Source organism: Neopsephotus bourkii, unplaced genomic scaffold (assembly GCF_033783945.1).
Source record: "Neopsephotus bourkii isolate Nb327-2 ecotype Australia unplaced genomic scaffold, CSIRO-AGI_Nbou_v1 NB_100, whole genome shotgun sequence".
NCBI lineage: Eukaryota > Metazoa > Chordata > Aves > Psittaciformes > Psittacidae > Neopsephotus > Neopsephotus bourkii.
In genome coordinates this window covers 28,864-53,622 of record NW_026900617.1, presented here as the reverse complement: position 1 = coordinate 53,622, position 24,759 = coordinate 28,864, and the positions used below count along the sequence as shown (strand labels likewise).

At 38.4% G+C, this 24,759-nt stretch overlaps 1 long non-coding RNA gene across 1 annotated transcript; it reads left to right on the top strand.

Moving 5' to 3' along the window:
- The first annotated feature begins 18,149 nt into the window (after window positions 1-18,149).
- LOC133213817 (uncharacterized) lies at window positions 18,150-19,847 on the top strand. Its single transcript, XR_009725900.1, has 2 exons — window positions 18,150-19,557; window positions 19,727-19,847. It is a non-coding gene; the product is annotated as an uncharacterized LOC133213817 (long non-coding RNA).
- Window positions 19,848-24,759: the final 4,912 nt, after the last annotated feature.

Here is a 24,759-nt window from a genome sequence, read left to right as displayed (position 1 = left end):
TGGTTTGAGTTTCTGAACTTCAAAGTCCAAATAAATAGAAAAACCTATAAACAGATCTCACTAAATCTCATCTCTCTTTTTGAGGTGTATGTCAGCGATGATTCTTAGAAAGTGTTTGGGATCTTTATGGGTTTACAGAAAAATAAATAAGAATGAATATGTTTCAGAAGATTTTGACCAGAAGTGTGTTACACTATATTCTTAGCTGCAAAGATTGCCTGTTTCTTCTTGAGGAAAAAGCAACCAAACAAACCAACCAAAGAACCTCTATCCCCCTCCACTCAAAACAGGGGCAAAAGAGAGCTTGAAAAAGTTTAACAAAGGACCTGTCTTTGGTGTAAATTGCTAACTGCTGATTTACACTAGTTGAAAGACAGTTCCATATAAAGAAGGATGAAAAAACCCCATAATGATAATGAGCTTCTGTACAGATCTCAAAGCTATTTCCTAAGCTTTGTTCTTTGGAAAGCACCTGGCACAGTCTGGGATCTGCAATAACCTAAAAAAGGAATTAGAAAGGATCAGTTCTGTAGAGGCACAATGACTTACTATGCAACATATGGAAGATGGAGCAGACTTAGTAGAAATGTTGATCACTTAGATGTTTAGAAAAGAAAATCAATAACATATCCTTAAGTCATATTACGATGTGCAAATGCTGATATTATTGTGAATCAACATGTAATACTGTAGCATTAACTTTTAGCTTGCAGGCTCCTTAAGGAAGCTTTAGGTTGTAAGCTCTTTGGGGCTTAAGGGTAAGTTCCTTCTCTGTGCACTTCTCTGTGCTCCAGTGCACTGGAGCTTGCCAAAGGCCTGAGGCTTTCCAGCAGTAACATAGCACAAAATGTTTTGTTGTAGCACCTTTAACCCCATACGAGACAATTATAAGTTTTGGGTAAGACAGGTTTCAGTGTCTGCTGTACTAAAGTGGTCCTCAGCCAGCACTCAGAATATAATAATAAAATACAATCAATGACTACAATATTCTATTCTGCACTTACAAGCACGAATCCTGGGAGATATTATGTAAGTTGACAAGAATCTCAGGGGATGGCAAAGTTGTTCTGGATTTTACACAGTTCTGATATCCAACTGAATTCATACACTGATTTTCACCTTTGCTTTTAAAAGGTTTTTTTCTTCCATTTTTAATTTTCCACTAATTTTGGCTTTGTCAGAGTGGATGTATGGAACTAAAGATACTGGAGGGTGTTGAGACAGAGCCTCCATATTTTTCCACTGATACAGACTGACAATACTCGTCCCTATTCTTCATTCAAAGGTCTGATAAGGCTGCACTGTGTGCAACAGTGTGACATCCAATGAAAGGTCAATCTTTTCTCTAAACTCTGCATAAATTATGTCATGACAGAGTAAAACTGCATACAACCAAGTGTAGTAATGTCATGTCTTTCACTTATTTGGTGTATTCAAATTAGAGCAGAATTGTTTTTCCACATAGCCAAGACCCCCTGTACAAACATTTTGAACATGGAAACAACCTCAAGGCAAACTTTTTACTGGGGTCCCATGATATTTTCTCCCTTTAAAGGATACTGGGATTTGTATTCATTGGTAAGTAGAAAAGAGACAAGATGGAAGAGGGGGAATTTGTGGAATCAGAATTCCTCTCTGTAAGCATAAAAGTGAATACAAAGGTATCTGGCAAGGAAGCACACTCAATTTGAAATTCACCTTAGATACTTACCTTGTGATCTTGGAAGAATCTCTTAGAGCCATAGGAATTTAGAGATGTCCCAGAACAATGTCCCAAGCTCCCTGTAAGGAATCACTGAATGTCAGAACTGTAACTAAATTATTACTTTTCAAATGGAGCCCATATGCAGGATTAGAATTACTATGGAAGTGCTTGTTAGTTATCGCTGATTCAGAAAGAAAAGCAAGTGTGACATGATGTAAAATTCCGTGTTGAAATTAGGGTGTACATGGATTTGCTTTTAAGCTTAGCATGCTAAGGGACTCTGTAGTTAAGACAGAGTAAAATCCTCTGTGAATTATTAGCCAGCATCACATCAGCCAACCTTTTCTTGATTGACTGAGTTTCTGAGCCTGCAGCAAAGCAAATAACAGCATTTTCCTGTATTCTGATTTCCTCTTGTCTTTACAAATGAATATACGGGGTGTTGTGGTAAACCCAGGACAGGGGGTGAGGACATGCATCCAAGTGAAACCTCTTGGTGCCCAGTAATGGATGTTTCTATACACAGGCAAGTGGTATCCTATCATTCTCTATATCTTCTGTGCAGAGAGAGGGAAAAGTCAGACTATCAGGAAAAAATGGTTATATTCATTATTTCTTGGCCTTAAGAAAATGTGTCCATCAATCCATCAAAAATGAGTTTTATTCTGTAATATTAACGTTTAAGGCTATGCTCTTCTGGCATATTGATTCTCCATTGGCAGAAGGACTCTGAAATGGAAACAATTTTAGAAATGCAGTTTTCAGTTTCCTTAATATTGTATGCTTCTGTTATGAAAGAAAATGGTTTTTCCTTCACTGTTTCTGTCCTATATATATTAGTCACAGAAAAGTGGGCCAAGTTTGTCTCTTATACAAGTCCAACGATCTCTCTGAAATTTCCACAACCAGTTGCTTTCTTAAATAATTAAATCCCACAATGTCCTTACTTATAAATATTGCATTAAAATCCTGGCCCGCATTCAGGATTACAATCAGGATTTCTTTTTTGTTTTAAATTGAACACCCCCCCCCCAGGGCAACAACTGAGTCAGGACATTGGTACAACATATGCTCTAACTTGGACTGTGCCCATAAGTATTGGAGCTACTTATAAAAGGTGGAATTAAACATGTGCTGAAAGCTTTCCTTCACTTGTATAATTGGGGGATGCTTGGACAATGGAAAAGAGAATCTTCAGCTGCTTTGGAATAAAAATCTTGTATTTCAATGAGCACTGGGGATGAGTGTCAGGGAGTGTTATGGAAATAAATGGTGTTGTCTTGGACAAGGTTTGGGGGAACTAAATTCCAGACCTCTAAAGTTAAAGCTGGAATTGGGATGGCAGTTAAAATTTCCTCATGTCTCTACTTCTGATGCCTCTATATCGTGGCTAACATACATGATTGCTTCCACTGCCAGTACTTCTAGTGTTTGACGCGGTTTGAAATCTGTTTTTCCCTGTTGGGGAGCAGAAGGTTTAGGTCTCCAGCTCTGTCAGTTTGACACCTCTTGACAGCACATACCTCCCTCTTTGGCACTGTGTTTTGTAGCTTTTTTTGTCAAATGTCTCCTGCTTTTGAAGAAAGAAATCACTTAATTCATTATGGCTGAAATGCAGTCCTCTACAGATAGCCAGCATATGATATGTGCAAACCTAGGGCACTGTCTGCCAGGGTCTAACACAGGGATTCCAAAGAGAGCTTGGGACACATTTTAGAGGTGAACGAATCTTGTTCTGGACAACTGCCTACAAGAGAACTTCAGTGCAGGGAAAGAAAATGCACGTGAAATAATATCACAGATTTCCTCCAATATGTCATTATTTATATACAGCTACTGATAACCCACAGAAGGTCTCTAAACATTGCTTACTATAGAAGATCATGTAAACAAGAACACTTGATAGACAGCTGTCCTCTTGAGCCAATAAAATGAACAAATGTAGCTTATGTATAAACTCTGCTAAAATGAGATCTAAATGGCATTAAAAGAAAAAAGAGAAGGCCTATTTATAAACTCTCTTCCACACTCAATAAAAGTCTGCAGGCTAAAAGTGAGAAAAGCCTTCCACCATACGGGTTTGCAAAACACATGGAAAAATAAAGATGTGTGTGTTTACAGAAAATATCCCAAACTCTCAGGCTGCTCTCAGAGCTCAGGCGATGATCACAGTTGATGGGTTCCATGGTGTCACTGTACGACTCATTATGTCAAGCACCCATCTTGGCTCAAAGATTTCATACATCTCTGCCTGCATATCACTGCTGTGATTAATTCTGTAATTCACAGGAGGAGGAAGTGCCATGTAGACAAGGCAATAAAAGTTAGGTGAAAAGAAAACTGCTTCCAGCACTTCTTCTGCAGTACTTTAGGAAAACATGATTCTTTGCATCCATCTACTAATTGTGGTCAGCACTAAATACATACCTCTGAACAACACTCCAAGATGTAATTGTGCAGTTTTGAAACAACAGTGTCACACAGCTTCCCAATTTTTCCAGCTCATTCACCAGATGACTCACAGTAGAAAGCAGCTCCTTAAATTTTAGGCTTTTAGTCACATAGTGATGAGGTGACCAAGCTTAAACACTGAGTTACCCAGAGTCCGTTCCTTTATGCTTGGTCTGGAACTCACAAAACAGTTTAGAGTGACTTCTGTTACAAGGGTGACCCATGTTTCCATGTTTGTTTTCTTTTTGATTAACTACAATTGTCATTCTTTTAGAACTTAGATTGACCACAGCTAAATTAGAGGCATAATTTAGGAAAGGAAGAGCAGCAGAAGAGATGGCAAGTAAAACAGACACTGACTTACAACAAAGGATCTGGGGGCTTAGAAACAAAAGTGTTCTCGTTCACAACAGAAATAAAACAGAGACTTTTTTTCAGTATCAGGACTGTGGAGTAATCATTGTCTCCCAGATAAGTTTACTATGGCTTCTTTCTGAAGCAGGTTTTGTTATGGACTCTTCTGCACTTAACTAAGATATATTAAAGTGAAGATAGATGTCTCATTGGGACAGCTCTCAAAGAACCGATTTAGCCAATGTTAATGAACAGTAATGCCTGATCCTTAATCAGGAGAATATTACAGGGGGAAAAGCAAAGCAGCAGAGATGTGTATTTAACGTATGCCAAGTGATTAAGTGGTGATTAGACAGGGGTTGAAATTCTGAGCTCAGGACTTTTAATAAAGTGTCAAATAAAGATTAAAAAGAAAAAGAAAGAGTAGCCAAAGAAGAAACTCAGTAAGCTTCTGTTTTATTACTGTCTTTTTATTCAGTGTAGGGTTTTTTAAAATCCTATGCATTTGTACTCTCTCGTAAAATCTTGTAATAGAGATGAGCATTCAGGATGAAATATTCAGATGTACTTAATGGGTCTGAAAACTTGTCTGTTATCAGGTTGTTTTCCATGTTACCTAACTTTGCAATGCATTAAATGGAACCCTAGTTATTTACAGTAACACTTTTAAATATAAATATCTTTGTTACCTCATTTGTCTTAGCTATATTAAAACTACTGCAAAGCACTTAGTAGCTTCACAAACCACTAATCACATTCTGTAGATTTTATCCAGGTTGGATAACAATTACTTGGGAAAGTAGTGGTACTGAAGTCAATGGACAGAAGCATCAATGATGCCATGCCATGAATGTGGGTTGTGGAATCAAAACCTGTGGTAGCCAAACTACTTTACTGACTCCAGAGGACTTATTAACATGCAGTGGAAGTTCTCAAGGTGGTTCTACTCTCTAGAGCTAATGATTCATATCAGTTATTATCCTGCTTCGAGTGCTATTCAACTGCAGTCCATCTCATCAGATGCAAAGGATGTCATTTCTGGATAGCACCACATGGTAAGTTTTAACTTAACCTAAGAAGTGGTAGGTATCTACAACCAGTATATGGGAGTAAAAGTTCCCCTTCAGGAAAAGCAAGCAATGATAAGTAATATATTAACTTAATGTTTTTCTTCATCCTCAGGACTGAACAATCATGGGGGCTTAAAGAATCAGGCTCCAACTACCCTTCTGTTCGGATAGTGCTCATTGTTACTATGCGAAGGTAGTGAACTGGTACTTAATGGTCCATGTGCACCTGCTTCATGGCATTTCCCAAATGTTTCACTGCAGAAGGAGAGGATGAGTATTAAGCATCTTCTCCCAAGTAATGATTCCTAACATGGGAACTGCTGTGATAGGCAGAGACATTTACCAGGAACTTGCTGTGCCAAGCGTACTCTGAAGGAAACACCAGCTGCAACTGAGGTTGTACAGTGAGTTGGACAAGTAATTAAAGGTTGCCTTAATGAACTGATTCTTTATCTTTACATTATTTCAGAAGAAAAAACAAAGAAACAATCAAATTAAAAACTCCAACAAAATTAAAAGATATAAAAAAAAATAAAATGGCAGCTTTATCAGCTAGACATTAAATTACTGTGATAGCTTTATCAATACTTAGTTTCTGCATATAGACTGTTGCTTATATTTCCACTGCTCTTACTCCAGCTGAGGACTGATTTTTAGAGGATTTGGACTGTTATAATGAACATCAACATAAGTAAAGGTAGCTTAACACTGTTGAACATCAAGTTATTATAAAAATATTATGTCACAGCTGATGATGCCAAAGTCATTTTCCAGGCAGCACGACACTGCAAATACCTGTGCATTTAACCTGGTGGTAGTTATACACAGAAGTATTCTTCTGTTGAGGAAAAAATATCAATCCAGGTAGCACATTTTTATGCTGTTTGTTTTTCTGCAAATTCAGAACAGTCTGCACTGCAGAATTTTCCAGTAATATTTGTTAATTTTCATGAGTGTAAAGAGTTTATGACTATAAACACTCTTATCATGTACTGAAATAGGTACTTTTTGAATCCTTGATACAGAGTCTCTACTTACTCTGTTGTGTTCCTTGCTTCATTTAGCTGAGAAAAAAAAAGATGCTTTCTCAAACATGAAGAATCCTATCTATATTTTATTTCTTACATAAAATTTACTCCTTCTTTTAAAACCCTTGGGATTGCAGAAGGGTTCACCTTACCCACAGTTTGAAAAGTGGAGAATTTGCCCCTACTGCTAATGAAAAAAAAATGCTGCAGTGGGGATCTGCCAGTTGTGACTCAAGCCAAGCCTACGCGTTTTGTAGAAAGAGTGTTAAACGAAAAACATTTTTTATCATACCTTGAGGGTTGTCTTCCCATTTTTTACCATCTACATATCTCTATATATCTTTGCTGTCATTCTCTGGATCAAGCAGATTCCAGAATCTGCTTATTGGAAATCACTTTTTTAAAGGGTTTTCTTTACGTATACTGTTGACCAGTCTGCCTATAATAGAAGATCAAAAGGAAAACAGATAAACAGACATTGTCACCAAGAAAATGATAATTGCTTATCCAGAAATTCTCTAAAATACATGTGTCTTCCTCTCATCCATTTTTCTATCCTTTGCAACTGCAGTCCTGCAGACTTTCCTGTGATGAAAACTTGCTCAGCTTGTCTTGACTGCTTTGTTTCTAAAGCTGAGAATATACTGTAAGATGTGGATAAGTGCGGAAAATTGAGAGAAAAAAAAACACATAATGTTTCCTGAACATAGTTTCCTGAATATGAAGAATGTCACCTTTGCCTACTCATGTTGCTGATTGTTGTTTCTCCTCTTTTCCAATTCATTGCTCTTACAAGACTGAGAATTTTAACAGAAGAAAACATTGTTTTTTTGAGTCTTCAGTATTCTCCCTGATCTTAATCTTGGACCGTTTGGGTGGTTATATTCATGCTCTCCCATTGGAAATAGCTTTTTGAAAAACTTTTCTGTGCTGAATTGCTTATTACATTCATGTAAATCAGTCAGAGGTGAAACGTGGCTGCTGGCAGAAATGTACCTTTTCTTTCATCTCCCATTGCCATTGCCTGGCCTGCAGTGCTAGGAACTGCTACCAGGAGAGACTTGTTTGGATAAGCAGATGCCATAATGCAACAGTCACAGCCCATTTACAAATCCAACTCAGGTAGCTTAACATAACAATAATAATGAAAAAATCAAGCATAAAATAATGAGAAAATATGTGCATTGTTTGCTCTGTTTGACATCATAAAAAAGGCGCACATTTGGAATGTTTATACCCAAGATTGTTATTTTCTGATAATGTACCTGTTTAAAGTAAAGTTTTCCCTCTGGATGCATATATAACGCTTAGATAAGAACAATTCACAAAATCCTATTATGGTGCTGCTGTACACAAACACATTTTCGGATGCTTCAGATAATATCAGGTACATATATACAAGAGGAAAAGGTATTTCTAGGAATATCATTATTGGTGGCATATCTGTTTAAGTTTCCATACGCACTGGTGACTCTTGAGGCAGACACTAAAAACATCAAAAAATTTGTTTTGTTTTGTTTTGTTTTGTTTTGTTTTGTTTTGTTTTGTTTTAAACAACAGTATTTTTTTAAACAAACAGACAAGTGAAAAAAACAAAGAAGCAAAAAGTTTTAGTATTCTTCCTCCCAGTAGCTGCCATGATTCCTTTCTTACTTCCAGAAGTAAAATAATCCCTTTAGAGCTCCAAGGTACTCTGTTAGTTTTAGTATATGTTTAATGCCCTCCAAGAGGAGGAATGCATGAAAATTTTGAACTGTCAGTAAGCATAAAACATAACTTTTTCTTGCCTTTTAATAGATATTTAAATAAGTAAAATGTCTACATTTCACACTCTGAAACACAGTTTATTGCTGTTGCACCACCCTAAAGTTTTCTTCCATTTCCTTACCTAGCACTGCGGAAACCAATACCTGCGTTGTTAAACTACTACTTCTGTGCTTCTGCAGACCGGTACTGTAATGTTTATATCTGCCATGGTCTTCTTTCATGACCTCGTTCAAACAGTTTAATACATTTTTGTCATCAAGACATGGGGGTAGTCTTGAGGAAATTTCTCGGTTTGCCTCTGGTTTCCATTTGGTGTGCCATTTCTCTTTGTGGTTTAGTTTTCCCAGATGTACTAATGAATTTGAAAGTGGAACCAAAGGGCATTGAGATACACAAGCCTACAGCAGAATTCTAGAGGGGGAGTGCAATCACTGCTGATCCTTGGATATCTATAAACAGCAATCAAGCATATTCTTAACAGTATTTACTCTCGGTGGTTAGTAGTTTGGTAGGAAATTTTAAGATAGCTTTGTCATTGGTTTATATCTCTTATGTTTAAAATTGATTTAAAAGTATCTGAATGCTTATTTTACTAAAATATTCAGGCTATACAAATATTCAAGCTAATTAAAAGTAGGCCACACTGGTCTTATTACTTTCATTCAAGAATTGGCTATACATGTTAAAGGAGATAATACCACAGGCTATAGAACATCCAGCATTATATGAACAGTAAAAATCAGCTTTTAGAATTAAAACATGTTTTAGCTTTCACTGTCTTCAGCTATACTTGGCAATGTATTTATAAACATTGAATATTTTATAGCACTTCCGGAAGAAAACACTTTCAATAAGAAAATCATTAACATCTTTTTAGTAGATTTAAACTAGAGCTTAAACTAGAAATTATATAAGTATTACATTTTGTGCTTTGTATAGTGTATTCTATAAAAGCCTGTAATTGGAAAGTTGTAAATGTAATGCAGTTGTAAAGCTAGAAACCATTTGGTCAAGAATCAAGCAACTAACATGAATGTCTCTTCAAAGAACAAGACTCCTTGTACTAGGCTTCCAGCTGGTATAGACGTTATCATAATCTCACAAAAACAGATTTTATAAAATATGCTTTAGAAAGAATCCTGACTTTCAAAAATGTGAAGAGCAAAAAATAATGTAGGGGCATGTTAACAGAATATGTCATAAACAGCTCTCATTCTACACTCTCAAAAACTTTGTGTTGAAATCAAAACTTCCTGATGATTTCTTATTCACACAGTATCACAGTATGTTAGAGATTGGAAGGGACCTCAAAAGATCATCTAGTCCAATCCCCCTGCCGGATCAGGAACACCTAGATAAGGTTACACAGGAAAGTGTCCAGGCGGGTTTTGAATGTCTCCAGAGAAGGAGACTCCACAACCTCCCTGGGCAGTCTGTTCCAGTGTTCTGTCACCCTCAATGAATGTGTTTTCTTTTAAAAGTACTCTAAGTTTTGGAACTTGAAGAAACATATTTGTGTCTCAAAAAGGCTCTAGAAAAGGTCATTATTTTTGCACTACTCATATTTTTTTTAACCTTATAGAGGTTTTTAGTTTTGATCTCCTGATAACCTTGAAATAGTAACACTCTTCTGAGATATCTACCTGTAAATATTACATTTTAGTTTGTACATTATATGATCCTTATATGTAACAGAAACTGATGCAATCAATATAAAATAAAAATGGGATTCATTTTACCACCTATTAGAAATTGAACTAAGCCTGAACTAAACAACCTCATAGGGTCCCAATGTAGTGAGTACAGGAATAATGATGCTTTCATCCCTTATGGTTGTCATTTATGATGGCTGGTACATAAAAGAAGCCAAGCAAAGCACAATATTCTGCAACTACTTCTCTGACAAAAAGGACATCTTAACTGACCAATTTGAATGAGATGAAAAATTTACACAGCTGGAGACAAGTGAGATGTATCTCCCAGCAGGTCAAAACCAAAAGGTTGATATCTTCATAAGGTTCTTTCTGAATGCTTTACAGACAAAAAATGAACTGCAGCTGTAGAGTTTGACTATTTATTAACAGAAAACCTTTGAAATATAACACTATATACCATCGTATAGAATCATAATAACTATCAGATTGGTTTGGGTTGTAAAGGATTTTAAGATTATTTAATTCCCACTACCCTGCCACGGGTGAGGACATTTCCCACTAGATCAGGTTGCTCAAGGTGCTGTCCAAACTGGTCTTGCACATTTCCAGGGATGGAGCATTTACAGCTTCCTTAGGCAACCTGTTCCAGTGACTCATCGCCCTAACAGGAAAGAATTTCTTATATCCAACCTAAATCTCCCTTGGTTAAGTGTGAATCCATGTCACCTGTAGGCATCCCTGTAGGCCCCTTCAGGTAATGGAAGCTGCTCCAAGGTCTCCACTCAGTTTCTTTTCTCCAGACTGAACAGCACCAACTTTCTCACCTTGTCTTCATGTGAGGGGTGCTTCAGTCCCCTTATCTCCTTGTGGCCTTCCTCTGGACTTGTCTCCAACAGCACCATGTCCGTCTTATGTTGGGGACACCAGAATGTGTGCAGTACTTCATGTGTGGTCTCACGAGAAGAGAGGGGGAGAATCACCTCCTTTGATTGATCACACTCCTTTTGATGCAGCCCAGGATACGGTTCGTTCCGGGGTGCGAGTGCACACTGAAGCTGGCTCATGTTAAGTTTCTCATCAACAAACAACCCCAAGTCCTGCTCTGAATCTCTTCTCTACTCAACCTGTATCTGTGCCTGAGATTGCTCCTACCCAGGTGTAGAACCTTGCACTTGGCTTGGTTGAGCTTCACATTTGTGTTGGCCACCTCTCAGGTGTGTCAAAATCCCTCTGTATGTTATCCCCTCCCTCCAGTGTGTTGACCACACCACACAGCTTGGTGTCATTGACAAACTTGCACACTCAATCTCACTGTCATGTCACCAATAAAGATGCTGAACAGGATCGGTTCCAACACTGAGCCCTGAGGGACACCATTCATCACTGGTCTCCATGTAGTGGTTACAGTATCAAATGATGACTTCAGTAAGACCGTGTATTTGTTGTTTAACAGTGGATGTACTAATTAAGATATATCTATGCTGAAGATTAGGCTAAGAGCTTGTTATGCTTATTGTTGGGGCATGTTAGAAGTGTGTTGTAAAATTGCACTACTGAATAAAATTCAACATTTCTTTCTGGTACTGCTTATTCATTTAGGATTAGTGTTTTTTAACCAAATCCTTACATGTTCTAATCAAATGAACAGGAAAGCTGAATAAAATCATTCTTCTTGCTTGCAACTTACGTTATATAACCTTTCTTACTAACTGGAAAAAAAAGAAAAACAAAAAAAGAAAAAAGGAACCTAAAGCTTGTACCCAGAGATTGCAAAGGGAAACAGCAATGTATGGGGCTTCATTTCCTGGTCATTCAATTCGGAAAGCCCTCTTAAAACCCGGCTTGTAAAAAGAGTTTTCTGAGAAGCGGAAGAGAGTTCCTTTGCTTTTTCATAAAAAGGAAGTTCATCACTATTTACTAGAAGAAGAATTTTGTATTGCATTAAACCTTGTGAAAGTAAATAGAACAAATAAATGCAAGAAATTAAAACCTTGCTTTGAAAGGGACTCTGAGTCATTCTTGACAAGAATGTATAGATACAAAAGCCGGTTAGAAGCACACTACACTTTCACTAAATTGACTGCATAGTCCTGAGCTACATTTCTAAGTCCATGAAGGTGTTAAGGAGTGGTTGAGAAAAGCTAACTTTGAATCCAAACCTGAGAGATGCAAGTTTTAACTTCACTAAAGTAAAAAAGGTTATAAAATTGTCTGAATTAAAGAGGCAGCCCTCCTTCTCCTCAGCTTTATAGTATGGCCAAGAGCTTGTCCACTTCTGGGAGTCTGTAACAACCAGAGGCCTAAGAAGGACTGAGAACAAAAGGCACTACAACTCAACATGAAACAACAGTATCCAACTCAGCATTATTCCTACCATGTCGTGACATCAGTCACATGACATTAGAAGTTATGTGTAGTTGGGAAGCTTTGCCACAGAGCTTAATTAAAATTCTCTTTGAATAATGTTACCAGGATGCTGAAATGCTATTTTCATGTAAACAGCTGAGGGCTTCTATTCTTGAATGCCAGCTTTTTATAATATATATTCCTGGAGAGAACGATGAAGTTAAAATTTGGTAAACAAAGATAAGTAATGGGATTTAATACAGATTTAAGGTTCTTGATATTCATTGATTTGCCTGTCTCAAGACAACTGCTTGACTGGCTTCTTTTGATTAACTGACTTAAAGGCTTTCTTTGGTTTCACAGGGTTTATTTAAGATTAGTCACATTTTCCTGCTTATAAATTGCTTAGGTTCTCCATGATATACCAAATAGGATTCACCAGCCCTTTAAAGAATTTTGCCCATCTACAAAATTATTTTAATTACCTGTGATACAGTATTACTTGTCTGCTACTAATTTTGATAATAGAGTACTTGGTTCCCACAAGAGTTAGCTGACTCTCCAAGGTGTAATATCTTTCAAACATATTAATGTGTAATATCTTTCAAAGGTGTAATATCTTTCAAAGGTGTAATATCTTCCAAGGTGTAATATCTTTCAAACATATTCTCTACTTTAAAGAGAAATATGGAGGAGACTGAAGTAATCACTGTTTGTGTGCTGTTTTGCTTTTAATTTAGTTCCCCTTTTCTGAGAATAAAATGATCATAAAAAGAATCATTAATATATTCTTTATTTTGCCTTTAATTATGGAATGACAAAGAAGCCAGTTTAAGATACTAAATGAAGGGAATCAACACTGATTCACCATACAGAGACGAGAGTTGAATATTAAGATTTAGCTTCTACCTCTTATAATTTCTTCAGATTATAAAGAGCCTATAAGTTTTTAAATAAAATGAAATGGCACTCAATAACCTAAAATAACTCCTTCTAACTTCATGGTATTATTAACAATCAAGGGTACTTCATGGCCATCTTTAGTTTGATCATTAGTCCTTGCTAAAGAGGAACAGTTTTTATCAGGGATTTCTTCTCAGTTTGGGAAATGGGGATCTGCAAACCACCATGTGTGGCACGACATCAAGCAAATTGGAAGGAACTGTAATCAAGAACAGAACTGGCAGACAACTAGATGGATATAATGTAACATGAAAAAAACAACGCAAGTTTTATAGGAAGTAGTTATCCCTGACAAAATTTATGAGAGTTTTTAAAGAGTCAGCAAGCATAGGGATAAAAGCACACCTGGATTTTCAGTAAATCCCTTACTAAAGGCTTTGTAAAGAAACTGTTTCTTGGGAACAGACTGTTCAGGGAAGTGGTTGAGTGACCATCCCTGGAGGTATCTAAAAGATGTGTAGATGTGGTACTTAGTGGCACAGTAGACTTTGCAGTGCTAAGTTAATGGTTTGACTCAATGATCTTAAAACTCTTTTTCAACCTAAACGATTCTATGATTCTGGAAAAAAACATGAGCAATATAGAGAATGGAAAATGAGCATGAATGGTCAGTGTTTTTCACAGTACTGGACCTAGCAATTTTTATGAACAAGAAAGAAATTCAAACCTTTACAAAGCATCAGAAATACAACTTTATACTATAGCAGTGTCTGCAAAACACTCATGCATGTAAGTCATGCAAACACACATGTACTTGACCATATAAAATATGATAGTCACATATTTTCCTTTTCTGCAGGAATGTTCATAATACATATATAAGAATAATATCTATCAATTGAAATGGTCACCTGCTGAGTGCCTCTGTTTGTACATGTATATATTTATATTAGGGGTACAAAGGAAAGATTCAGTTCCTAACTTCAGCAGTCTTCTGGGCTGCTTAAAGCAAGTATTCACTGGATAAAGAACTCCAGCTTCTGTTAGTGAGAGAAAAGGGATCTTTTTTTTTTTTTCCTTTCCGAGTCATGAGTGACATGCAGGAGAAATCTGCAATAAGCCAGATTGCAATCTCCCTCCCACCAAGCAAACCCAGAGCTGACAGACCAAAGCCAGTCACATCATTCCCTGTGTACAGCAGCTGAGCCCAGAGCAGACCCTTGCCACAGAGTCTGATGAGAACCTGCCACCACAGAGCTTCTGGAATAGGAGATTACAGTCATATGACTTAAACTCTAAAAGTTTCTGACATTTAATAACAGTAATTAAGAGTTCAGATTGGCAGCTGAATCAATAACCCCTTGCAGTTATTGATCAGAAACTACTGCCCTGCCAATCATGGAGCACAGCTGGCCTTACAAAAACTGATCTCTGCTTCTAGTACTGTCCCTGTACCACCTCCTTATGGCCTACGTGCCTCAGAAGTGCTTAAAAAGATGTGCAGATGCTTTCATGAAGATCTGCTCCTGACAGGGAGCTGCTGGGACACTCAGTGGTGGCTGGCTGCTGTAGCTCACTTGGGTATGGAAAAATCTTCAAAGGCCCAAAAGGCAGGACCACTGGAGAAGCATCCCTTCCCCCATGGACAGATCCGCCTCTCAATCTGTCATGTCTCAGCTGCCAAACCAGAGCAGCTGTCCCTTCTTCCCAGACTGAGACTGCACGATCCTTTCTCTCCCACGTGAAAATGCTTGAGGCATCCTTTGCAGACCAGGAAACTTCACACACCATAGGATGAAGCTTCCTTGCCATCCCTCCTTGCTGATCACTGCTGGGGAGGAGAATTTAAGATCAAACCTCTTCACCGTCCCTTCCCCACTCATCACCACTGGGGAGACATCACTGAGTTCCTCAGGACAGCACTGCACTATGACCTGTGGATGGGGGGCACTTATGTAAAAAGTAATTAGGTGGGGAAATGACCCACTGAAAAGTCCAGATGATCACCAGGCAATCTTTTCCACCAACAGATCTCTAACAGCTTCCCTAAGGAAGGCTTTAGACTTTATTTCCTATCTGAGATACAGAAGTGGCAGTAAAGTTACTATCTGCCAAAGGTTAAAAAAAAAAATACAAATGACTACTAATAGTATATTTAAAAAAACCCTATTACTAAATGACAACAACTGAAACAACAATAATAGTAATATAATAATTACAACAAAAATATAAGCTATTGACAAATAAAGCATTAATATTTTACAAAAACTGTCTTCTTTCCACAGAAAACATAATTTTCATTCACTAAGATTAATTCTCTGGAAAAACTCCCGCCACCCTAACTGTTATATCAACAAATATAAATATCTTAACTCACAGATCTTTCTCTCGGACTCTGTCTGTCATGGTTAGATGTGTTCAGAGAGTTTTTTTACCTTAGTATCTCCTCTTTTAGCATTTAGAAGCTCTAAAGTGCAATTGGAAATGTGGTTTAACCAGACAACTTAGCCAATGAAGGAGAATGAACACATGAAGCATCCCATAAAACCTGTGAAACCTGCGACTCCTATGAAACATCCAGGCAACAGTCTAAATAAAAATTTTTCAGAACTTTAGTTAAGAATAGTTGTAAAACACTATCAAAAAAGAAAAAAAAAAAAGGAGCAAAACAAACCCACAAAAAAGAGCCTGTAGTCAATTTTTTCTTACCTGCTGCAGCACTATTAAAGGGAACTTGCCCTCCCCTCTACTTCTTTCATTGTCACCTGTCAAATGGGTCCCATTCGATTAGTAGGGAGTTTTAAAAGATTCACAAGCCAGTGTTCAGAGTCTTCCCACTACTAAATAGTATACTTTATCTTCTCTGCCTTGTGCCATGCCCATGAGAGGCATGTTGCAATATCTTTCACATCCTCCTTCACACAATGCGTCCCTACTGCCTGGTTTAGTACCAGGCCCTGAAGGAGTATTAATAGTTACTTAACTTTTTGGACTAACAGTGAATAAGTATTTTTAGACTTGGAGATATCTATAGATCTCGATTTTAGTCTTTAGAGATACTAATGTCACATAAGGGCTTTGATGTCAAAAGAAAATTTGATTAAACTTTAAATTAAGAAATACGTGCAGAAGCAGGTGTCTGTGGAAAGCAGGAGAAACAGGAACAACACTTGTTATCTTCCCTTCCCCTGAGACAGCTCCCCTCTGAGCTGACCATTCTCAAATGGGACCTGTATGCAGTGCACTTCCTTCAGCAGGCAGCTGAGAGCAGTAGGAACTGGAGGATGCTCTAAGTCTGCTCAATCAGCTAACGAAAATTAGGTCTTCTGATGTACAGACAAGCTGAGCATGTTACTGGCTGCTATGGATAAGGAAAAGTCACTATGTTTGCCTCCACCATATGCTGCCCAATTAAGGATAGTCATTATGTTTATCCCAATTTAGACCATGTTCCACCTTTCCCTGCCAGCGACTATGACATGCAGCAGAAACTCCTAGCAGAGAGGAAGGCCTGATAAGGCTTTAAAAGCCTATTTGATTTTTGATCAAATATATTTGATACCTTGCTGGTATCTTATTAGTCTAGATGACCTTTAAAGGTTCCTTCCAACCCAAACCATCCTATGATTCTGTGAGCTCATCAGCTTAAACCAGAACCTTTATGTCCTCTATCAGATACAATCAGGATAGAAAGCTCTGTCAACATGGGAAAAGCAAGGTCTAAGTTGTCAGACACCTGAGGGCTGTTCCACCACAACACCTTTTAAATGAGAGAAAGGCTGAGCTTATACACAAGACCTGAGACTTCAGTGTAACCAACACAACTATTTTGCCATTTCTGTATGATATTATAGGCAAATATTAAGATAAATCTCTGCCCACACAATAACTTATTAGACAGGGACAGGGCCTACCATGTATGGTTTCCATTTTTCTCAATTATTTTCTCAGTCCCTGGTGTACAGAATATTTTCACCATGAACACCAGGCATCTCACCTATCTCCAAGGATAAAAGAGACCTTTCTCTAGCATATGAATCTGAGAAATGCGTTGAGGATGTTCATTGAACATGACTTAGATGTGAAAAAGACACTCAGTTGTTTAATATCCCCAGGACCTAGACATTTTGGGCAAAGTGTAGGAACACATACAGGCATCCAGTGACTTTATACTAGCAAACTTGATCCTGCCAAGAGCCACAAGATCTCCAGGACTGAGAGAAGAGTTTCCAAAGTTAAATGTTTTCAGTTTTCTGCCAAAAACAGCCATAGGTTCTAACAAAATTTTTCTTTGTTTCGTTCCTTTTTGTGCAGTGACCCATGTGGGACCAAGGATAGATGTTTCCTTCACTGACCTTGTCAGGGAATAAGGTCCTTTTGTTTTGGGTAATAGCTGAGGTCTTGAGTCCACTCTGGGTGAAGAAAACATGGTGTTTCCCACTGCTCATGTGAATGTACCAAACAAAAAGTTTTTTCATCACATATTTTAAAAGCTTTCTCATCAAAAAAGGAAACAGCTTGCACAGGAAAGATGCTGTGGAGTCATGCTATTTTGGTTGCAGATTTAGAATTAGATAACTAAATTCCTTATAAGTCCTACAGGACATGGTCAGACATGCTTTTGGGGCTGGCTATTTCTCTCTTGGAAATGTACTGGTCCATGATGAAATCTATGTACTTTAGTATGGTTTCTCAACCAAACTGTTCCATTTTCATGATTTAACTTTGAAAGAAGTTAGAAAGGATTCCTAAACAGGAGTGGCCTTAACTAAACCTCACTGAAACAGGAAGAAAGACTCAGGATCCAAAAAATGATCAAGACTGTGAGTGGGCCATAAATATTGTCCATGCTAAATCTGCTGTCATGTGCTCCTTGTTGTCACTACCTGTACTAAGAAAATGTAGCCAGCGTGTGCGTGCCTTTCCTTATGCTGTGAATATACCTTAATCTTTTTGTACAAACACATCCTCAGCTGTTCTGCTCCTCAGAACCCCATCTGCAGAGATGGAGATGACAACACTTTCCCATCTCAGAGAGCCTGATAGTGGAGGCCTTTGTGATTTCAGCAGATGGTGCCTTGGAATTTTAGGGAGGATATCAGCTGGTAATCTGGATTTAGAGAGCTACGCACACTTCATTTCATGCATCACATTGGGACAGACCTCCTGGTGCCTGTTCCTCAGGTTGGGAGCTTGCCCAGGGGAGAGCTGTGTAGGTACTTCATTTCACAGAGTGGCTATTTGAATTTTAGCCCCTTTCCTGCACAGGGATGAATGGCTTAATTTCACAAATAATGGCAGAATGCGTCTAAAGTGAGACAATTTAGATGGATAGATTCTGGCTGACGTTTAAGAACTGCAATAAATAATCTCCTCCTCACCCACGCCTCTCCCAGAAATCTACATACCTTTGTGCATATTTTATAACTAACCCTAATAAAGAAATAATCCAAAATGACACCTGTTAAAGAAAAGAATAACCCCAAAATGTAGGTTATTGAAATATGAGTGTAATATAGAAAAGATAGCAGTGCTAATATTAATGACCTATCTGTCTCCTGGTGCACTTAAAGAAGTCTCTCATGTATTTTATTTTATTTTTTATTAGAAACTGTATCATTAGCTCTAAAAGATCTTACTGGGAAGGGCGAGGATAAAGATCTGACTTTTTAAAAGCCAAATTCAGCTGTACTTCTTTTTTTTCTTACTGAAAAAAAAAAAAAAAGATATTTCATAAATATTTTTTCCCCTCTGGCTGGAATATAAGGACAGTATATTAAATTCCTGCCCCCAATTCCACAAAAGGAAGACCCAGCTACATTTACATAATAATGTCCCTACTGTGCTTTTGACAGATGGGTTTCATTGACACAGACATACTGTTAGGGGCTTAGCAATAGATTAAAAAAACAACAACAATACAGTGTAACATAATAAAAGCGTATTGTAATGTACATCATAACTTTTGGCCAAGGTTAAATATCCAGTTGGTGTATGAAAGTCGTATTCCATTAGACAAAATAGATGTCACACTGCAAAGCATTAAAGATGAGTTGACTGAGCCATTTGTTTTTATTTATATTACATTATATTTTCCTTTATTCTATTTATGCAGCAGGTAAAAAAAAAAAAAAAAGAAATCCTTCAGTCCTCCTTTCTCACCTACACCACTACACCACAGCATTATTGACAGTGAGTGTTTCTATGCGAGGCTGCCAGTGATGCAGGGTGCTGTGCAAAGCCGCAAGATCTACTTGCTATAACTGCAGAACTCCCATGTAGGTACACCCGAGCAGGCTACAAGCTCTTACATGGGTAGCAAATCTGCCACAGCAGTACTGAGCTCACTAAGCAACAACCTAGTCTGCCAGTACAGCTCTGCCCACACCACTTTGGTCATGTCTGCAGTGAGAGCTGTTTCATGCTCTGCTCTGCTTACTATTTCAGAGGCCAGGAAGAAGTACATGCTGATGCTTACTAGCTAGCTGCTATGGGATCCCAGCTGTCTCTCCTCCTTGCTATCATCTGCCCTAAGCCTCACAGAATAAACTGCTTTGCAATATAAGGACTCTTGGAAGGGATATCCAGGTGAATTTATCACACTGGGATATGTAGTCCTACCACAGGTGTATTATCTACTGCAGTGCTCACTGTGGCTTAATTTACTGGTGAGTCCAGTTTACTGTGAGCTGTCTCCTCCTTATAACACCTCAGCAGCTGCCTACAGTGCTGAGGAGATTGTCCAAAAGCCTCTGAAGAGAAAACAGAGCAGCATGTGTCTTATTTTTATTGTTGTTGGTTCTTTCCCCTCTCCCCCTCTTCCTAGCTCCTGCAAATTTGTGATTTTCTTCAGTAATGGTTTTGTGCAGCTTCACAATAAAAGTCATCTACCAAAGAGACAGAGCAGTTTTCTCTGCATGTCTCCCTGAAAGGTACTCTTGGTTGCAAGAGCTTTGCAACCTCTCCTTAATGTCAAGTTATATGGTTTTGGGGGCTTTCCCAACTCCATCAATCCCCCTGATGGCACAGACACTTTGAGTGGAGTGGTGAGGACAGGGCTGATAAACTGCAGCCTCATCCGGTACTGGACTCTGTCCAATGAGGCAGTAATGTTCTCCCCAGGAAGCGGTTTATGCTCCATATAAAAACATTTTCCCACCAGAAGGTGGTAGCCAAGATGCACATGGGGATAGGAGCCACAAGGCATCAAGTGAGGCTGACCTCGCTGGTGATACCATCCTCTCTTTAGCAACCAGGGAAAAGGAAATGGCCTCCTCGAGTTGTTCCCTCTATTGTTATGGCAATACGCAGCTGAGGGTCTCATCCTGCTTTGGAAACACTATAGTGATACCCAATGAAGCCCAAAAAACTAGGAAGAACTATGGTGGCTATCACAGAGAGAAGTCATTCACTAGAGAGGAAGGGTAAAGGGAAGGAAATGGAATGTCTAAAACTTTGGGAAGCAAATGTTTAAACAATGGTTAAACTGATCAGTATCTGCCCATTGAGCTAAACACAACATGGTACAGGCAAAAGGAGTTCTTATGTGAAGGAGCTCACAACCAAAGGGAAGAGACTTGCACTAAGAGAAAGGAAATGAATTTCTCTACACAGGAGAACCAGAGATGGACTCAGTCCACTCTCCTGTTTACACTCTGTGTCTGCAGAAGAGTGAGGAAATGAATCTAAGATCATCTGTAATGTACAATAAGTGTGTTTTTGCTTTTACCCACTTCCCATGAGCTCCAGAAATAAGCCTGGAATAGTAAGAGTCTATGTTTTATCCAAGCAATCTGCTGTTCAGATTCCCTCTTTCTTTCATGACAGAGACAGACCCGTAGGTATCTGTCCAGTAAAACATATCATTGGGATGGATATGCACACAATGAAGTAGACACACATTGTTTTATCTTCACTTCTTTACCCTGTGTTATGAAGTATAAGAGATCACAAAACTATTTGCTCTTTTCAGCACCAAATTCTATTCTGCCATAGCACCAGGATCGTGTCAGAACCACAACTTGATTTATTTTCCATTCTGGAAGGAGACCCTTTTCCCGACACCACATTTCTGAACTTGACTTCTGATATTCAAAACCACACATTCACACAAATCTGCATTTTGCAAAGGGTTAATATAGCACTAATCCAAATTATTCTTTATTTATGAGTAGAAGTACATTACATATACCAGAAGGAAGGGGTTTTTGTTTGTTTTTATTTCTTAATCACATTCTGTAGAGGTCATATGTGAAACACAGCTGAGAGAAAAAAAAATTTCTCTCTGTTTTTTATCAGCCTTCCTCCTCATTTATTCTTATAAGAGTATACATTTGTCTGCTTTTAATACCCTATTTAAAGCATATTTCCAAACTGCAATTTTTATTTTTTTTTTCTGGTTCAAGTCAAGTTTTAGTCTCCAATTAATGAGAAAAATGCATTGAACACCAATGCCCTGTTCCAGGGTTGTTGATAAAGTGAAATCTAATTATATTATGGTCTTTGCACTTGCTGGGGATATTTAGAACTTGTTTATACTTACAGTCTCAATACAAGGTAAACTGAGACATCATGGTTTTGTTTTGAGAACCTGCATCAGCCTTCACTGCCTGAAGAATGTATTAGTGGTCTAGCATCTGTCTTCACAGGCCTGGAGATGCAGATGGAGGGAGGAAACCTTTTCTGTGTTGTGTTAAGTTAAACAAGGAAAAACTAAGTCCAGTCATCTGAGGACAGTGATGCAAAATTTACAGATATATCCCCTTTCATGACAGTTATGTGATGCTGGGATTAGCAGCTCAGAAGGATCCAGCCATTCTGATTAATGCATGGCTCAAACTTACAGGTAAATCTCTTATGAAGTTACATGTAGTTATTCTCTCCAACAAGAGATGGAAAGAAATTCAGCAATATCTAAGAAATACTCATTGTTTCCCGAAGGAAAGAAAACAGCTTTTGTTTCGGTATCTAAACTCTAATGTGCAGTGGGTAAAAAGAGAGTCATCCATGCAGATAAGAAGATCCTCAGATGCTGCTGCAGGGCTAACTCAATTGCTTTCCTCCTGTGTTTGCTAAAATTGGTACCTCCTGTGCAAAAGCTATGATAAACAAATTGCAGTATCATTCCAAATGCACTGTCATCATCATCATCATCACAGGCCTCCTCCTGGCCTCTACAAGATGAAGGCCTGACCTTAAAAATGGAACCCCTGGCTCGGACCAAATGTGACCATTTTTGTCCCTGCCATCTGTCTATTCATCTTGGTGTCAGGCAACTCTGGCTCTGCTCACTGCCCATCCACTGAATAGACAAGTGCCTGAAAATGAGCTTCACTTAAATGGAGGGAGTTGATACCAGCCTCAGGAAAGTATTTTGCACATCGCAGTAGGAAAGGGACATTGTTTTTGCTCAGATTTGGGTTTTATTTCTTGCTGTGCTTATAAGAAAGGAAATTTTCTTCCTTGGGGGTAATGCAGAATTGAGCTTATTGTATGGGTAGATAGTTAAGGGACAACAGAATGTTTCACGATGTGGTCCAAGCAGAATGGGGCAGCATGAGGCAAGGATTGGAGATAATGTTGAGAAGAGCAAATAGGTGTTTTTTTCTGAGGTAAATACTCAGAAGTAAGTCCATAGGGAAGATAATAAGTCACTGGAAGGCATTTGGGATTTGTTTTGAAAATTGTCTGATTAAACCATATTCCTCGCGCAGCTAGTAAAAACACTGAGCTTTTTTCTCACAATAGATTTTACCTCCTGGGAATTAATGAAAATTTAGAGACTAGCAATTCCAGAGAGAAAGGGAAAAAAGACCGGTTATCAAGATGCAAAAAGACCTGAATTAATGCCTCTGTTTTGCCATGAGCATTTTTTATAAATCTGGACAAAATAACTCAGCCTTTCTACCCAAAGTTTCACAAGTAGTGACCTATGAAATGAATGTAACAACACTTATTTACATTTCCAGAGCTTTCAAAGGGCACACAAACAGGAAGAATATAATATACAGTCATCACTTTTCTACTAATATCTGGATCACTTTAATAATAGGGTGTGCTGCTCAGGCCCCAGATTTTGCCATAAGCTCACAGTGATTTCTATTTCTACCAGGACTGCAGTTGGGCATAATGTGTTGTTTGACCATATGATAATGATCCTGCAAATCTCTTCTGTCCTTGATGCACAGAAAAGTGCTGTGGCCGTGTTCCTTGGAAAAGTGTACCTGATGGAGCAGACAGGAAAAAAGGAGCAGGTGTTATAGGCAGGTCGGGGACAGAATTTTTTGGGAGACATATGAGGGAACCAAGGGAAAAACATTAGTGGGATAGGAATGGGGGAGGAGAGAAGGCTGCAGTACAGACAGTAGACTGGAGGACTGACTGAGCAGTGGGTCCTGGGCAGGAGCAGGGAGGATAGCTCAGACAAGAATGTAATTTTGCGCTGCTTGGCGGCTTCTCCAGATGGAGACTTTTGAGGCCAGGCATCACTGATAGTTTGCCTGTAAGTGGTGTGCCAGTGTCTGAGATATATATTGGGTTGACACTATTAATCCCTCACTTACAGGAGCACTTAAGTTCACTGACAATTGTTTAAAAGTTATTAATAACATTTAATGGTGGTAAAATGATCAGCTTTTTGTTTTGCCTCTAAGCATCAGTAATGTAGGGGACAAAGCCAGAGTAATACAAAACAGGTGTTACATTGGTACAAAAAATACTGGCATTTTGTTTTCAGTTAGATTATTATTATTTCAGCAGAGATTGTGTCTAGACAGCTCAGATTGAACTGGGGTCAACTGGAAATCAGTTATGGAGCAAAACAGACTCCCTGGAAGAGCTGGTCACATAAATGAGCAGGGCAAAGGAAAGGTGGGAGGAGAAAAAAGAAAAGCAGAGGAAACGCTTGTTCCAGGAGGCACAGCAGGTCTCTGGCCAAGAGAGAAGCAATATTGAAATCTCCTGATTACTAAACTGCTATTTAATCTACATCCACAGACTTCTGGCATTGGGCTGGAGCATGACTGTCTAGGGTAGGAGGAAAAAAATCAGGACTGCATTATGGGATGAAGACATACTTCTTTAACCACATTGTTCAGCCCCATGCAGACACCTGGTCAGATCACCTCCTTTCTTCAGGATCTTCTGATGGAGGGTAAGTTTCAATGGTCATCGTGTCAAAGGGAAGGTATGGCGAAAATTATATGCTTTATATGAAAATACAGGACACAAAAAGGTCATGAGGGATCTGATTAAAATAAGATAAAACCTGCAGCCCTGGACAGTTACAGTGAAAATGGTTATATCTCTGGTCTGGTCTGGTTGCACTTTACCAAGGTGAGATGCCAGTTCTTGTCTGAATTTAAAATTATCTTCTCTTTTGAAGAATGTTAATGTTGACCACTGTTAACAAAAGCCACAGTGTGCAGCATCTGGTGTCTTTACTAGGCTGCTGGATCATCATAGAGAACATTATATTCTCC